The 18,634-nt window shown below is 40.4% G+C and overlaps 1 long non-coding RNA gene across 1 annotated transcript; it reads right to left on the bottom strand.

The window, feature by feature from the left end:
* Nucleotides 1-1,620: 1,620 nt before the first annotated feature.
* Nucleotides 1,621-2,859, bottom strand: LOC129348038 (uncharacterized). Its single transcript, XR_008600462.1, has 2 exons — nucleotides 2,590-2,859; nucleotides 1,621-2,012 (listed from the first exon to the last, which is right to left on the bottom strand). It is a non-coding gene; the product is annotated as an uncharacterized LOC129348038 (long non-coding RNA).
* Between the last annotated feature and the right edge of the window lie 15,775 nt (nucleotides 2,860-18,634).

Raw genomic sequence — 18,634 nt, 5'->3', positions numbered from 1 at the left:
TGGAAGCAGGGGGAATTCTTCAAGAGGAGACTATTCCTAGAAGAGCTCGGGGAAAGCCAGTGCTCATTCACAGCCGCCAACACCTTCCTCCAACACCATCCTCCAACACCATCCTCCAACACCATCCTCTGCTGGATTGGTGAGATATAAGCAAGGGCCAGAAACAAGATCCCCGGCCTCCAGAGGGGGAAAAAAGAGGAGATGGAGGTGCAATATGTACACCAAGAGATGTCAAAACAAGCATTTGCTGCTTCTGTTAAACTTAGCAGTCTGTGGAAAATAGCACTAATGTGTTTCATGTGTATTACACTTTTCTTAAACTCAAAAACAAGTTAAATGAGTTCAGGTCTATGAGGACCATAGGGGACCAATGGCAACTAGAGGTTTTAAGGCTAACAGAGTTCTTCAACTAGCTAAACAAAAAGAAAGCAACTACAGTCCTTAGCCAAACGCAAACACAGTAGCAACACCCACACCAAACAACAGAAACTAATATAATACCAATGTGTCAAGTGCGCAAGACATGAATCACTACTGCACAATGGCTAAGAAACACACATACAGACAAGACACAAGTAGCTTCTCACCAAAACAGCAGCTGCTAACAGAAGCTCTCATTTCCATTTAGCCACCCCTCAGTGGCTACGGAACCTACAGAGCACACACAACAACTCAAGAGACACCAGGGCAAACTGGTCATGCAGTCAGCCGCCCTGAATGGAAGTTTGGTTACAGATTTATATCCCAGGTGTAGTGATGGTTGGGATCTTGTGGGGGGAGGAGTTGTGGTAGTGGACCAATCCGACTGGACGGCTGAGAGCAGGTCTGGAGCTCCAAGCCAATCACTCCTGATGACTGCCAGGTGGGATCTAGAGCTCGGTCTTCATCCAGCTGTGATCAATACAGTCTCCACAAGCCATGCCAACACACAGAGGCTCTACAAAGTCCACTACCAACCACATCCTAGCAGAGGATGTAACAATTGGATTTGTTTTTGTTTTCCGTTTAGATGAAAGCGAAAGGGGATGGGAGTTGTTGCCTTTTTGTTTTGGTACTAGATGCCAGTGCGTCAGAGATGTTTACTACTTCTGAATGTCGCACACATAACCTCAAGGTTTAGAGATAAGCTAATAATCTTTTCTTCCCTTAACCTCAACCAAGTGAGTCGGCCAAACATAACCATAAAAGCATTGGTCATAGTTTTGCTGTCATAATGGTGGGAAATAAATGAATACATCATCAATGAATGTTTCGCAGCTACTTGAAGCATACACTACCATTCCAAAGTTTATCACTTAGAAATGTCCTTATTTTTGAAAGAAAATCAGTTTTTTTTCAATGAAGATAACATTAATCAGAAATCCAGTGTAGACATTGTTAATGCGGTAAATTACTATTCTAGCTGGAAACGGCTGATTTTTAATGGAATATCTACATGAGGTAGAGAGGAACATTTCCAGCAACCATCACTCCTTTGTTCTAATGCTACATTGTGTTAGCTAATTGTAACAACTTTGTTGTATCAAAACCATAAATATATTAGAGTTAGACCAGCATCAAAGGGCTCGGGCGCTTGGAGCCTGAGGTCTGAGCATCAGTAAGGAGACACAAACAGAAATGGATTTGCCAAAATAGTTGTAATAAGGACAATTAGTGCAGGTTAGTTGCACAACAACAACATTACAACAGTACAATAAAAAATTTTTTTTAAAAAAGCGCGCAAATGACAAAAAAATAGAAGTGTCTGAGTCCAGTCTTTTGGTGTTAGTCAGAGGATCAGTCGCTGGGGCCCAATCCAGGTGTATGCGTGTGTCCTTTCTGTCCTACCACACCATGAGCGCAGTAATTCCTCTTCAGGAGCGATCCTCCTTCTCTTGGTCTCTCAAATTTGTCATAGGTTGGCTTGCCATCCAGTTAACTGGAATCTTAGTCTCCTGATGGACGAATCCTTCAATGGGTGTTCTGCCAGATGCTGAACTGTCCAGAAATCCACTCCTTACCAGAAACCTGACCTATAGACAGGTCATAAATCCATACAAAATGTTATCCACACATCGCCATCAACCCAGGCTACACCTTACTTCAGCACCTGACATGCGAGAACACCAAGCATCGGTGTAACCTCTGACCGAATTCACAAGTTCCAAAATGTTCACAGCATGGACTACCCTGATTTAAGGTTACAGATAATCCTCATTAATTCACCATTTCCTTGTATAAAACACATTATGACATTCTATCACACTGTAAACCGTTGAAGCTCAGTGCAAAAAGCTAAACTCCATATCAAAACAGTGTAATTGATTAAATACAGTTAACATCCACCAACTTATCTTATCTACAGTAGTTCAGGTGTACATTATCACCGTAACAGAGCCATTTTTTTACTTCGTGAAACAATATTTACACTCTCACGTGCTAAATACATGAGTTGCTAAGCACATGTTCCTGCGGTCTTAATGCTAATGTTGTTAGCATATGCCTATGGGATTTCTCATTACATGTTAGCATCGCGGCTAGCGCGAGACGATTTTTTCCACTCGGAAAATCCTAACACTAATAACAATTAGAGGACTTTCCCTCACTCACCAATGAACCTGACGACGGTGCCCTCAGTCCCGGACAGTAGGGTCAAAGCTAACTGTTGTTAAACATTCAGTCTGAACCGAGTCTGACCCAGCAGGAACACGTCCGAAGCAATGAGCAGCCAACGATCTTGGAACGACACAAGAGGGAATGCTGGGCGTATTGCCTGGCCGATTAGTGTCCTCCAGCCAACTAGCTCCCCCTAGTGTCAACTTGTGATAACACTGGTATAAAACACCTCTAATACAGTTGCTCCAACCAGCCATTCATCTATTCCTCATTATAGCCTGGGCTACATAGAGGTGTAGTGAAAGGCTCATTGGTGATTAGAAAACCCTTGTGCAAATATGTTAGCACATGAGTAGAAGTTTGAATTTTCATGGAAAAACTTGAAATTGTCTGGATGACCCCAAACTTTTGAAAGGTAGGGTAAAGTGCAAAGATGCAGAACATTAATTCAGCGTTGTTAAAAATGGCCTCCAGGCAGCATTATATTGTCACGGAATTTAGATGCATATAATGAACAAAAAATTACAATACATTGTTTCAGCTATTGCTGTCAAAGTTCAATGAACAATTCAGTTTCAAATTATCTAAAAATTAATCATATTTAAAGTTCTGTTAGTACACTAATTAAGATTATATTAGATGGTCAGTAAACTATATAAGCATGAATCGGTGCAAATTGGCATGTCATCTTTAGAATGACTGATTCTTTACCTTGTTTTTAATCCCACTTGAGATTAAAATGTCTTCCTCCCAAATGATAAATACAGAGGTTTTGTTTAGTCTTTTTCCTCTTTACCGCATCCTGTAGATATAGAACAGTTTGACGTATAGCTTCCTTTCACGGCTGACAAAAATCTGTCCAGGAAGCGTACTATTACTATTGTCAAATTGGGACGGCAGTTTATAGCTCAATAATGCAGTCATCACTCATGCTGTCGCTGACCATCACATGTTTCACATTAGCTGCGAGTCTGACACTGATTTATTCCACCAGCCTCTCTGCTGCAGAGGGGTAAAAAATAAACAGCCAGTCAGCATCTGTTGGTGCCAAACTGTCTTTTGCCAGTATTGTATTTTCATTTTGTTCTTACGATCAGACAGACTTCAGCGGCTCCTCTCTATACCCCCCCATAAACTCTTGTTTCTTGCAGTTGTAGGAGTAGATTTGCTCATGTTTTGACCCATCCAGAAATGCCATTTGGCAGAGAGAGAACAAGCCTTGTATCCTTATATCAACTGTACAGCCCAGGCCTTTGCTGTACCCATCTGTTGTGGAATACCCATAAATAATGTGTGACAAAAGGCTGCGCGGGACAATCCTCGGCCTGCTCGTTTGACCTTTCGACAAAGAGAAACTCGACAAAAACAAACAACTCCCCTTGACACAAGGACGCAATCTAATTTGGTGCAGAGAGGCTGAAACAAGGCTTTCCATTTCAGAGTCTTTCGGGGGAACTGATTCCAGCTCAGCACACTCGCATCAGGACTGGCACACGGAGCCGGGAAAGAAATCAATGGCAAAGGCTTTAACAGGCTAACCATAATTGGGCTCATAGTCTTGACCCACCGTGGTCTTTGGAAGTTTTGTAAATACCAGCGGAGAATAACAATCATGAAAATAGCTTTTGTCTGTCTAGATGTAGCTCATTGATTTTTTTTTCTTTGTGGTTGCTTGTTTTTTTTTTTTTATAACCCTGCAAAGCAACAGGGAGGCTTCTTTTGCCAGATGAAGACATCCAGAATACTAACGGATTACACTCATGGCCAGAACATTACACTTTTGGAAGTAGGGGTTATCGACAGGAACTAATGATCAGAATGAGCCTATATCTGAATATACAATATAATAAGGGCTGCAGTGACCCCGTGGTCATTATATATCGCTCGAGAAAGTGTTAAAAAGGCAGAAAAAGAGCCTGTTTGGCTCGACTGTTGCTTCTTCTACTCAAGTTTGAAGTCTGACCTTTGCACCGAAGGGACATGAAGCAGGACGGATTTTAAATACTGGACATGTATGTCTGAAAGGCAGAGAGGGAGAGAGAAGAGGTCGGCAAGTTCAGCCAGTCATTTGAATGGTAAAGTCATCTGCTGAGGGATTTTCGAAAATCAAGGGACACATCACCTAACAGGCATTTTTTTTATTCTTTCACCACGGATTGGTAGGTCAAGCTGGATCTGATTAAAATGACCTCGGGCTTATAATATAGTGGAATCAGAGGGAATGTGTGCTGCAGAAAAGCAGACCCGGGGTCTCATATAAGCAGATAGTGTAGAATTCACATGGAATGACAGTTCGCACACCTGAAAACAGCCAGTTGGTGCGATTATGATCTGACTAAAGGGAAAAGAGTTTTAAAATGCGAATGCAATGCAATGAAATGTGTAGATGTCTATGGTTTTGTACCTGGGTCTTTAGATCCACAGGATGGGAAGGATTTTGAGCGTGGTTTATTTTTTTTGTGCTCTTAGCTGTTTAATTAACAGTACCCACTGTCATGAAGATCATAAAGACATGGTTTTTGGTTTGGACAAAACCCAGATTTCAGCTCCATCCTGCTCTGCAGGAAGGAACTGGAACATCTCCTGCAATCTAAACCAGGGGTGTCAAACTCATCTTAGTTCAGGGGCCACATTCAGCCCAGTAAAATCACAGCATAATAACCTATAAATAAAAACAACTCCATATTTTTCCTTTGTTTTAGTGAAAAAAGGTACATTCTGAAAATATTCACATTTAATGAATTATCTTTTGACAAAATATTAAGAACAAGCTGAAATTTGTTAAGAAAAATACAAAAAACAACAAAAACAAGGCAAAATATTAGAAAAACGAGACACAAAATGACAAAAAATGAGACAACAAAAACGAGACAAATAACATACGCAAGAAACAAAATGACAAAAATGAGACAAACGACATGAAACAAAACCAAAAAGAGGCAAAAATTAGACAAAAAAGGTACAAAATTAGAAAAAAATGGATAAATGACACAAACGAGACAAAAAATGACAAAAGCCTGAAACAGAAGGACAAAAACAATGAATAAAGCGAAACACAAAATGACAAAAATGCTAAAAACTAAAGCGACACAAAAAGGAAACATAAAATGACAAAACGAGAAACAAAACGATATAAGTCAGACAAAAGACAAAAAAAACAACAAAAACATTACAAAATATTACAAAAATGAGACACAAAATGAAAACAACAAGAAACAAAATGACAAAAAAATGAGACAAATGACCTGAAATAAAACAAAAAACATACAAAAAATTAGAATCCATGAGACTGTTGCCTAAACATGTCCAGCGTGTGCGTGCAGAGACTTTGAATGGAACTGTAAACACCTGGAGTGATGATGACACGTCTTTTCATTTCATAATTTAGCCTCCATATGAGCCTAAATCATTCCAGCTGTGTGTAATAGCATATTCTGGAATTTATTGTGAATGTGGCATGTAGGTGTTTTTACTAGTCTATATAGAAAGGAATAACTGTAAAGAAAGAAAGAAAAAACTGGTTAAAATGGCATGTGCAATTTTACACAATCTTATTGCAGTAGAATACGCTCAGTATTATCACATCCAAGCTGAATTTCATAGAAAATGTTATGGAGCTGCAATGTATTATACAATTCTGCATATTAAAGCCAAATCTTACCGAAAAAAATATCTTTGTGTCACATGGATGTCCTGTTCGTCGCAGTAAGTTGTGCTTCCTGTGTTTCAGAGATTTGAGGATACTTGATTTTTATTCTAAGCAGGTTAATAGGAGCCGATTCTTGTTATATTCTCTTGATTTTCTGCTGCAGCTCCTGGTGTTTCTTGTCTTCCAGGAGGTCCGACATCAACATAGTCAGAAGAAAGGAAAGATTGTTAGACACACAAAGCACAGGGCTTTGACAGGTGGAGACAGAGTCGTGTTTCGTGAACTTGTTAAAGAAGAACCCCACTGATTTTACCCATAAAAGTCTGTTTACAGGTCCTCCGGAGTGCTTTTTCATGTGGAACTGTGAGTCCAGTGTTAAAGGTGTACAAAGCAAAATCAGGGGAATGCTCTTTTAGATGTTCGGTTAAGGTTGGAGAAAGACTACAGTTGTTTCGTCTATTTAATTGGCATCAAAAATGACCTTTTTCAAGACCCTGATCTTATCTAAATGTTGTGGAAAAAGTGGTTGTTGCAGGTGAGCAAATGACATGTAGACAGTAAACTTTTTGCACAGATCTGTTGTGTAGGAGTAGATGTTGATATCCCTTTTTGTATATATGAGACACCTAAGACTCTGTGGGATGGTCAAGTGAGTGATGGCATCCTCTGGGTTATCAGGTTGGTGTCATCCTTCATCGGTGTTTCGTCAATGGGCCCACGACACCTCCAGAGGGTTCAGCAGTGAATCCCAGGTTCACCCCCTAGATGCCATCTAGGAGGATGTGGTTCCTGAAGGTCCAGGTGGAGTCCTTTCTCTTCATCCAAAGCCACTGACTTCCCTTTTCAGTGGCTTTGGAGAGATCCTTGATCGCCTGCCGGTGGGTCTTCCCACGTACTCCCATCTCTCAGAGAAGCCTGGATGTGGAGGTGGCTATGAAGCCTCTGCAGCCTACTTTGACTGGTCGGACCCTCACCTTCCAGTCTTGCAGTTTTCCATCGGTGGCAAGTTCCATATACCAAAGCTTCTTGCGCTCATAGGCCTCCTCTACTGAGCTCTCCCAGGGCACTGTGAGCTCGATAATGTAGACGGGCCTAAGTGAAGCTGACCATAGCACCAGGTCTGGTTGCAGGTTGGTGGATGTGATCTCAGGTGGGAAGCAGAGCTTTTGGTCCAGATCTACCAGCATCCTCCCATCGCAAGCCCCTATCAACTGCCCAGGATCTGGACAGCTGAGAGGGGCCCACCCAAGAAGACCCTCACCCTCCCAGACAAATGTTGTTTTTCGCTATTGGGTTGACGTGGATGGAAGGGCGTCAACACTCATATTCAGTGTAAGTTTTACTCCTGTTAGTCAACCCAAATGAACTGCATGAGTGCATATTCTTAGATGATGGCATCTCTTGAAGCACAAACCAACACATTCTATTTTAAGCATTTGTTCCCCATTTATTAAAAACATGCAATGTGAAATCTCTCATTACTTCCTGCTTGCTTTCTTGTTTATTTTATTTCTATACCAGCATATATGTAATCATATTGTACTTTGTTCTGTCTTCCTGTATTATTGTTAATAACAAAACACATGTTGCAGGTTATTTTCACCCTGTAAATGGGATATATGCAACTGTGGGTATGTCATTAATAAGAAATAAGACATCTATTCCTTGCATAGTTCTCTCCTTACGTCCTCCATTTTATTATTAATTAACTTTAATCACGTCTCAAAGTGATTTCACCACCAGATGTTGTACAAGGAGTGTTTTAGTCGCTGGCTCGCAGACACGGATGCAGCGCTTCACCGTCCGTCAGTAATTACTGTCACCACACTTTCTTGGGTTGCTAAATTAATTATTTATGAAGGCACTCTTCCTATTTTTGCTTGGAATCACTACAACAAACATGAATTTATAATTAATTGCCTCACAGGCGGCTCAGGAGACAGACTCGTGTGATGTGACAATAATTTGCTGTTGCAATTACAAACCATTGTTCACCTAACATGAAGATGATGGGGAAATAAATTTGCCGAATGTAAACTGCTGCGTAATTATAGGAGACCCCCCACAATGTTAGATGTGCGATGCACACTTCCTGATAGGACAACTGACCCGCAGTTTATCAATAGAACCTTGCAAACAACAAGCCTGATGAAACGTCAATAATCATTTTGTGCAGTAATTACTTTAACTACTCTACCAGGATAAACAGATTGGAGGAGAAAAATGTTGCATGCATTTGACAAATTTCTTCGAATTTTAACCCGTCAACGTGAGAGATCCCATGTGTTCTGTCAGTAGCCTGTCTGTTAATCAGTGTTTAGAAGGAAAACCCAGGAGGGGGAAGGCGTTGTCAGACTTAACATACACTATAAAAGTTTGGGGTCTCCCAGGCAATTTCATGTTTTCCATGAAAACTCCCACTTTTATTCATGTGCTAACATAACTGCACAAGGGTTTTCTAATCATCAATGAGCTTTTCAACACCATTAGGTAACACAATGTAGCATTAGAACACAGGAGTGATTTTTAATGAAATGTTCCTCTGTACCCCTATGGAGATATTCCATTAAAAATCATCTGTTTCCAGCTACAATAGTCATTTACCACATTAACAATGTCTGGACTGGATTTATCATTCATTTAATGTTATCCTCAATGAAAAAAAAATGCTTTTCTTTCAAAAATGAAAACATTTGTAAGTGACACCAAACTTTTCAATGGTAGTGTGTATATATATATATATATATATATATGTGGATTTTATATTCTACAGCTAGACTGAAGTTGAAAAACACCACGTGTGAATTATATTTTACTTTATTTTTTTCCCAGTCATTAATTGTAAGATAGAGAGATGGATGCATAGATGTTTTATTCATCCGCCTGGGGAAATTCAAGGTATCAAATAGCTCACAAGTGTCACAATTAAGAAAAATGAGGTGCAAAGGAGCATGCAATTAACATGCAAATTGTGCTACTCGAAGAAATAAGGTGCAAAAATTGCTGACATTCACACTAAAATTGCTGGAATTTACATTAAAGGTGCAAATTCTCCGGTAATAACAATAAAAGAAAAGTATTTAAAAATGTAGTGTGAAATATCAGTACAGCAAATTGATTAACGTAAGCGTTTGAAGTGAGGAAATTTGTATAATAAGGCTGTAAAGTGAATAAGCTTTGGTCAGTAGCCGTCATTTGAGGTACTATATGTCTATATACATTACAGTTCAAAAATTTTAGGTCACCCAGACAATTTCATGTTTTCCATGAAAACTCACACTTTAATTCATGCGCTAACATAACTGCACAAGGGTTTTCTAATCATCAATGAGCCTTTCAACACCATTAGCTAACACAATGTAGCATTAGAACACAGGAGTGATGGTTGCTGGAAATGTTCCTCTGTACCCCTATGGAGATATTCCATTAAAAATCAGCTGTTTCCAGCTAGAATAGTCATTTACCGCATTAACAATGTCTACACTGTATTTCTGATTAATTTATTGTTATTGTAATTGAAAAAAAGTGCATTTCTATCAAAAATAAGGACATTTCTAAGTGCCCCCAAACAGTTGAAAGGGTAGTATATGCACTGTTGTCCAAAAGAGACTGCAATGAGACCAAACATTCATCAGAAGAGTCACCTTTTCAAGCTTCCTATTGACTGAGAATAACTGCCTGACTCTTGTAATTTCATTTTGGCATCAAGGCCTCTGCAACTCATCACTCCTTGTAAAGCACACCGGGCAGCAAATGAGAGCGCGGGGAGTGATCAATGCAAATTACTCGTGAGCCCAAAGGGGAAGGAGTCCGCAGATGGGTGTTGGGGGGGTGGTGGTGGTGGTGGTGGTTGGAGGAAAATGCATGCGGGGCAACAACATCCAGCGGCAGCAGTGTTGGCAGCAGGCAGAGCAGGTAATCAAAAGCTGTTAGAAAAAGAGCCAAGGAGACATCTTCCACACAGCATCACTCGAGCTTGTCCTTTCAAATTCGCTCACGGGTTTCGTTCGCAAAAGGCGTCGGAGCTTCACCGCGCAGGTACCGAACTAAGGCGGTGATGTGAATCTATTGGAACGCTGCAATCAATCACACCTGCAGTTAGTTGGCAATTACTGGAAAATGTTGCATTTCATAATAACTGGCCTGCATAACGAAGAGAGAAAACACATTTGTCAATGCATTCCAATGCCCCATGAGTGTTTTAATGATCCGGTTCCCCACCCAACAGATGGACCAAAGTGCATCACTCAGCAGTGTTTGAATCTGCAGGGAAATTAGATGAAGTAAAGTTCAACTTGGGTCAACTAAAACATACCCAAGATAGGATTAAATTATCTTTTTGTTTAGAAAGAACCAAAGTTAATCTCAGTTCATCTAGTCAAAGCAGAAATGTCAGTTGCTTTACTGATGTGAAAAAAGAAACTATTCTCATTTTAATCTATTTTTTGAGCAGTGAAATGCTGTTTTTGATTAAGAATGTGGGAAAGACAAAACCAAATTAAGTCTGCATTCCATTATCCACACTATCACGCTATATAGGAAGCCACAAAAGATTTAGTATGCTTCAATACATCCAGTTTAGTACGCCAAAATTACCAAATGATGTCCCACTACATCCGGTTGGATTTTGCACTATGGAAACTAATGCACTTTTTCTGGCCATTTTGTCCCACAATCCTCTATGCAAATATGTCATATACATCGCAAAAATGGCACAGACAGCTGAGATGACAAGGTGCCATATTATGACAATGTAGCACATCCCAATTATATATGCATATGGAATGAAACAATACCTATTTTGTGAAGCAGCTGCAGAACATTCTATAAGTACAAAATAACAAGCACACGATTAGGACTGCAGCAATTCACACTGTTGAATTTCATTTAAGCCCTTAAATCCTTAGAGATTGACATCAGAGCATCTTTAAGCATTTCATTTAACTTTATCATGATTAGAGTTTGAAATATTTGATGTCTAGAAAGTCAAGGGGAAATGTGGACATGCAGTTTGCTATCCCCAATCATCCCATTTCTACATTTAGCAAACGCTTTTATCCAAAGCAACGTACATCTTAAAGTAGATACAACAGAGAGGCCAGCTACACAACACAAATCACTGCTCAGTGAGGTAATTTTGTTCCATTTCGGAAACGAACTATTTCAAAATCTTCTGTATCAACCCCCAAACTTGCCTTGTATAGAAAACAAAGGTTAAACTAATGACAGGCCTCTAACCTGGATCCTGTATCAATAACAACCTTCTGCTGAATGTTTTAGGTTTTACTGAAGAATGTGGAGGTAATCCTCGTTCTTCATTATTCCATTTACTTTGTATAAAGCCCCAGTTCCACAGAGCATGATGCTGCCACCACCATGCTTGGTAGTAGGTTTGGTGTTTTTGAGGTTTAAAAAAAAAAAGTCTGCGCAAGACAGACTGAAGTCAGTCCTAAACCGGTCCAAAAGAATTTTCAAAACCAGTCAGAGTAAAACCAACTTTAAATCACATCCAAAACCAAGAGATCCGAGACTGAAACCAAACATAAATCAGTCCCAAGAAAGTCCAAAACCAGTCCAACATCCAGTCTGAAACCAGCCCAGAAGCACTTCTAGAAAGCCCCAGAGCATGATACTTCCACCACCATGCTTGGTGGTAGATTTGGTGTTCTTGGGGTTAAAAAAAAACACCCAAGACAGTCTGAAACCAGGACCAAAATCAAACCTAAACCAATCCAAAGATGTTCAAAACCACTCAGAATACAGTCTGAAACCAGTCCTCAAAAAGTCAACAACCAGTACAAAATTGGGACAAAACCAAACCTAAACTACTCCTACATGAGGAAAACAGATGCAAACTAAAGGGGACTCTCATTCCTACGCAAATGCTCAGTGCTCATTATGTCAAATTTACAATAATGTACAACCTCCGATGTTAACACAAACCTCCCTCTTTCACAAAATCTCCAACTGAGGCTGCTAAAGTTCAAAATGGTGGTTCCAGTGAGAAGTTGAAGAGGCAACGAAGGGTCAGGAGGAGTTTAAAAAGGCTCGTCCAATCTGGGGGCTGCAATTCCCTCATATGGACCAATCACAGAGCACTTGGAATTATTTTTGCTTCTTTTGGGTAATTGATTGGCTGCATGGCGGTGCAGTAGTTAGCATTGTGGACATGTCTGGATTTGAACCTGGTTCGGTTAAATGTGTCTGTGTAGGTTTTTATTTTTCACGTTCTCCTAGAATTCAAAGAATGCGAGCTTGCACGATTGCCCATCTCTTTAAATTTGGCCCTGGTTGCCTTGCCTGTTGCACAATATCAACTGGGATCATCTCCAACCCTCTGCAACCCTCAAAGCAGGTGGAACTGATGGTTGAGTGGATGGAAAAGGGAAATATTGGGTAAGAGAGACAGGATATGACATTGTGGCTGGAAGATGTTTGCAGTCGCGTTGCTGTAACAATTTGCCAACGAGGGCACTCCAGGTGATTATCTGTTTTACTAGCCCTCCACTCGAGTTACATTTGGGCAACCAGTGCAGGAAATTATAGGTGGCCACAAAAGTCAGTGTAGCAGTAAGAATAATAAAACCTGCCTCACCTCGCAGATGTCTCGTCAGGCTAAATAAATGAAAACACGTGTGATTGAATCGTTTTTTTTGCTTTCTCCCAGATGTAGTAATCCCTGACTGGAGTTGAACTGGTCCCTGGTATTTCCACCACTCCTAGTCATGCCAGCGGTTGTGCACAAACGCCACGGTTCACTGCTGTACATGCAGCTCTCTCTGACCTTTTAAGCTCAGAATCAAAATGTGTAAAATTGATTTAGGATTAGACTGACGTGTGCATGTGTCACAATAATTTGAGGAGGGGAAATATGGGTTTGTCAAGTTTTGACCTTTCCGTGGCTATATAAAGATTTTTTAATATTAGCATAACATGCCTGTACCGAGCGGCAGCCTCGTTTGAGAAATGATAAAACCAAAAACTGCACTTCCTTGAATGGCCACTAGAGGCTGGACCCAAAAGTAAATCAGTCCACATAGAATGCCATGTTAAATAGCTTCAATTTAGAGCAAAAATGAACACATATGTACACTCTAACTGCCAGTATTTTACTGTATTTTTAGTGTCACAGTTGTAATTTATTTAAAAAGTTACATACAGTTGATTACAGTTGAATGTGAGGTTTTCTATTTAATTTTTCTGTCATATTCTAACTAGAATTTCCATTAATATTCTGCATTTATATCATGTTGCTGTTGTAATCAACATCAGCTCCAGCTTTGTATGTCTTTTTTGTTGTCTTAATAGTGTCATTTTGTGTTATGTTTTGTGTTGTTTTGTCTTTTGTCCTTTTGTGTCTTGTTTTTGTCATGACATTTTGTTTCTCTTTGGGTAATTTTTTGTGTTTTTCTTGTCTCATTTCCATTTGTGACTCCTAGCAACAGTTTTGTCTTCTTTCGGTCACTGCGTGTTTCATTTGTGTCATTTTCTGTCTTGTTTTGCTCCCTTTGTGCCTCATTTTTGTCATGTTGCATCTCATTTTTCATTTGTCTGGTTTTGGGCCACATTGTTAGTTTTTACATTATCCCACTGTTAGCAGTCATTCTTTTCTTTTTGAGTCCAAAAAAGCATTAAATTTGCCAGTTTTTATTTGTAATTTAGAAAAAACAGTACACTACTGTTTGGTTATACTTATTTATTACAATATTCAACATGGTTTCTGTCTTTGTAGTTAATTTTCACATCTGTTGAGGTGATTTTTTTCTATAATTCACTTGCTGAAATTGCATGAAGGCTTAAAGTTATGCATAATTAAGGGCATGGCTGCTATGAATGACAGGTGGTTGCATTATTTACATGGAGTTCATGGCTCGTACATGACTCACAAAACAAAGGCCTGTTTACAATGCAGGAGTTTTCCTGAAAGCACATCAAGCCGAACCACGCCGCAGAAGATCAGCCAACCAAATCTTTCCAACACTCTGCTCACAAAGCTTTTCATTTCCTCCACCTGTTACGCCTGACAGATCCCAGCAGTTGTTATTATTTCCACTTGTACATCGTAATTTCCACCTGTAGGGCTTCCTGCTGAGGACACATCACTTTATTGAGCACAACGAGCCTGCCTGCTGCAATATGCTAAATCATGCAGCTACTTAACCATGCACAGTAATGACTTCTCTTTCCTTTTTTTTTTTTTTTTTGGTGCAAGTTTCTCGCAGATTCGCCGTCTAGCATGACAAGACACTTCATTACTAGCCATGTGGAGTGTAGTGAATGTTAAGTCATGTGGAGTACAGGGGTTTTTATACAGCTGTAAGCCACTAGTGAAGTATGAAATAAAACGTCAGCTCCTGAGAGTGAACGGCTTGTTCTGAATGCTCAGATTATCGCCTCTCTGTCTCGACTGAAATGCAATTTGTTTTCTGTCTGAGAAAGTTCGGAGGGAGAAAAAAAAATAGAAAAGGGGAGCAGAATGGAGAACAGGAAGTCGGCGGCTTATTAGAATGCAAATGTGCTCCGGGGCCTGAGATTTTGCACGCCGTTATCAGTAGCCATCATGGGGAGAAAGTCACCACTGTGACTCATTCAGGGAAACATGACATTTAGGAGATAATCGGTCTGTCTTTCCGCAATTGTTCTTCAACTTTCCGCCAGTGTGAAACCCTCTCACGCTCATTCAGAGGCTATCTGAGCTGCAGAAGCCTCGTCCCATCCTCTGGCAAGGCTTTCACTGATAGGGGATGGAAAACTGTGGAATATGAGCATCCATCCATCCATTTTCTTCTGCTTTTTCGGGGTCAGGTCACGGAGGCAGCAGGTGAAGCAGTCGTTCCAGACGTCCCTCCCCCCAGCAACACTTTCCAGCTCTTCCTGGGGGATCCCGAGGCGTTCCCAGGCCAGATGAGATGTCCAGTGGGCTCTGGGTCTCCTCCCAGGCAGACGTGTTTGAAAACCTCCAAAGGAAGTCTACCTGAAGGTATCAGAATTAGATGTCCAAACCACCTCAACTGGCTCCCTTTCTCCTTTGCTCTCTCCGGATGTCTGAGCTTCTCACCCTATCTCTAAGGCTGAGCCCAGACACCCTACGGAGGAAGCTCGCTTCGGCCGCTTGTACCCGTGATCTTCTTTTTTCGGTCACTACCCAGAGCTCATGACCATAGGTGAGGGTTGGAACGTACATAGACTGGTAAATCAAGAGCTTCTCCTTGCGGCTCAGTTCCCTCTTTACCATGACGGTTTGATACAACACCTGCATTACTGCTGACGCCGCACCAACCCTCCTGTCCACCTCACGCTCCATTTCCCCATCACCCGTGAATAAGATTCCAAGATACTTGAACTCCTTTGCTTGGGGAAGCAACCCGGAGGGAGCAATCCACCTGTTTCTGGCAGAGAACTATGACCTCGGACTTGGAGGTGCTGATCCGCATCCCCGCTGCAAACCGCTCCAGTGCATGCTGAAGGTCACGCATGTGATAGAAATCCATACCACAGCGGTTTCAAATGTACAGAATGTGCATCATCTGCTCGTTTCCTTCTGTGCCACTATTTTTAAAAATTAGGATATTTTGTTTCCCGTTGGCTCGTAATCGGCCAATCAAGAAAACACTCACGCATGCTGGAATGGAGATGAAGAGATGGGCAGAGGTTGAGGCCGCCCGTCGTCTCCGCCTCGCATGTTCACGGGAGGTTTTTTTTTTCTCCTTCTTTATTTTATTCTACAGTAGATCGTGTGGTAAATTTAGTTTATCACTGTGTCAAATGCATTTCCAAGATGATTTTCTAGCCCAGCTGCAACGTGTGAATTTTCTCTCCCATCACAGAAAACAGAGAGAGAGAGAGAGAGAGAGAGAGAATCGCTCCACACACCCCCTCACTCTGTGAACATTATATCCAGACAGTTTGTGCTGCATAATTTAACTCCATCTGTGAAGAAATGCGGAGCTGGAGGAGAAGAAAGGCGTGAGGAATTTGGTCTCCTGTGTTCTCCGTGCCACTTTTCATACTTAAGCTGGGTGGTATAATAACATTTTCTATCAATGACAGACATTTAAGGTAAAGAAAAGGAACTGGGAATCATATAGTTTAAAAAAAATAATCACAAAAGCTTTTTTTTTTTATTTGTTGTTCTAAATACTTGGGTTTCAGGTGTTCCCCAGGAGACATCCTTAACTGTTCAGAAATGGTTTCACACATTCTGCAATGGGACATTTTGTAATATTTGAAAGAGCTGGATAGCAACATGGAAATGCTCCCCCATAGTAAAGCTTTGAACACTGGTACCTCATCCATTTGGGTATTTGCTGATTATATAAAGCTTTTTCTGGCAGTTTTGTAGCCCAAACCACAATACACTGGAAGTTGTAGCACCCTGAAATCAAGTGTAAGGAGTCTCTTGTAGGAAACTGAGGTTGGGAGAAAGGTAAAGTAGTGGACACAATCCAAACATTTGAGTTTTAACATTTGATCAAGCTCCAGTGCTGCACAACAGCTTTAGGTTGTTCACCCATTTCTTGTTCCCTCAAAAAGGCTTTTGTGTATAATTCTGAAATGTACATTATTTTTCAATTTTGGGTAAACTTACCTTCTTTTAAACCTCTGGCAGTTCAGCACTTACCTTTGTACCATTTCAAGCTATTCATTGGACTTGAACTACTTGAATTTCAATAAAAACAGGAAAAATTGGGATGTTCTAAAACTTTTGACCTGTAGTATATAAAACTGCTTTTTTTGAACGGGGTTTAGTCTATCAATATTCTTCTTCGGAATCTGCATCTGGTTCCAGCATGCATGGTTGAATTACTTCAATATTACAACCCAACAAACAGGCAACATTGGCTACCATTAGTTCCAGGTTCGAATGTGTCAAAGAAACCATTTCAGTCTATTTCTTACAGAATGTTTTAAGGATATTTATCATTTCAAATAATTCTACTGTAATATTTAAACTGAAGTCAGACATAATGTTTTAATTGGAACATTCAGAGGAGGTTTTGGAGGATGTTGTCAAATTATTATTACCTAAGACAACATAAGAAAATAGTTCTCAAACAAACATTCAAACATTTCCAGATGTTACATGATCGGTTACATGATAACAAAGGAAGGATGTTGTCAATGCAACATTCGGCAGATGTTTCGAGAACATTTTTAGAACCTCTTTAGAGGTTATTGGAGCTTTTAAAGATAAACATTCTGGCAAATAAATGACCACTAAAAAGTATTAATGGAACGTTGCACTACACAATTTCTAGCTAATATCTAGCTACAATTTTTTTCCAGAGTAGTTTTAAAGTGATTGAGCAGAGTCATAGGTGAGCAGGAGTGCTTGAGCTGCAACGAGTAGAGAAAGGTGGGTGGACGAATTAAGGAAGACTTCATAGATCTGCATATTTTCAATGAACCAATTGGTAGAGTTACATCGAAGACATTTTGAGGCAGATAGGGATTATTTTCATGTCAAAAACTCTTCTAAATATGTAGCTTTGATACACAGAGATGAGTTTCTTGGGGTTCGATCAATAGACAGAGAGGCTCTTTAAATGCTACAACAGCTTTTCAATAAAGTGCCATTTTGTATTAGCCAGAAATAAGATACAGCTGCAGTCAGGACACCTCGGAGCAGAATAGAAGAGAGGTAGGGAGTTGACAGTCACACCTACACAGTGACGGTTTTTCTCACCAGTCAGATTTCTCAAACTGGAACAGTCGTATAATCATTAGTGCTAGGTTCCTATGTGAGACGGCATTCTGGGAAAGTCTGTTTGTTTCTAAAAAAAAATAAATAAATAAATAAGACAGCCAGTGTAGATTTGCAGAACACAAATGTATGCTTTCCCTCCTCTAAACACTTTATGCAGCACAGTCTGATGTATTTGCCACTGAGCTCCACTGAATTGTCTGGAAATGCGGCGGTTGGCTCAGTGACACTGCACAGTGGACACCGCAAAGACAAATCCTGAAAGGAAACTTCACTGCAGCGCAGAGAAGGACTATCCTTGTTTGTTTTTAACACAACAAAGAAAATATAATTGGAATTATTTGAATTTAATTTCAGAAACTAATCCCTTTGCTTATCACAATCATCCACGGCTTAATCCACGCCTCACAAAAACCCCAGGTATAAAGAGAAAAACAAAACGAAGTGGTTGGAGGAGGAGGATTTTGATGGGGAAAGTTTCTCGTGTACCATTACACGACACAAGCAGGCAGAGCGCTAATAGCTACACTAATTAAAGTGGGCTCAGTCCTTCTCACCATTAAGTTAGGTGTGTGTATAAAGACCCGGGTTGTGGCTGGGGTTGAAGCCCAGTTAATGAGGTTTGCCGAGGAGTGGTGACGCTGCGATGTGATGCAGTTTTTCTCCCGGTTTTAGCCCGGCGCCTC

The sequence above is a fragment of the Amphiprion ocellaris genome, chromosome 22 (genome assembly GCF_022539595.1).
Source record: "Amphiprion ocellaris isolate individual 3 ecotype Okinawa chromosome 22, ASM2253959v1, whole genome shotgun sequence".
NCBI classification, from domain to species: Eukaryota; Metazoa; Chordata; class Actinopteri; family Pomacentridae; genus Amphiprion; species Amphiprion ocellaris.
This window is presented reverse-complemented; position numbering and strand designations above follow the sequence as displayed.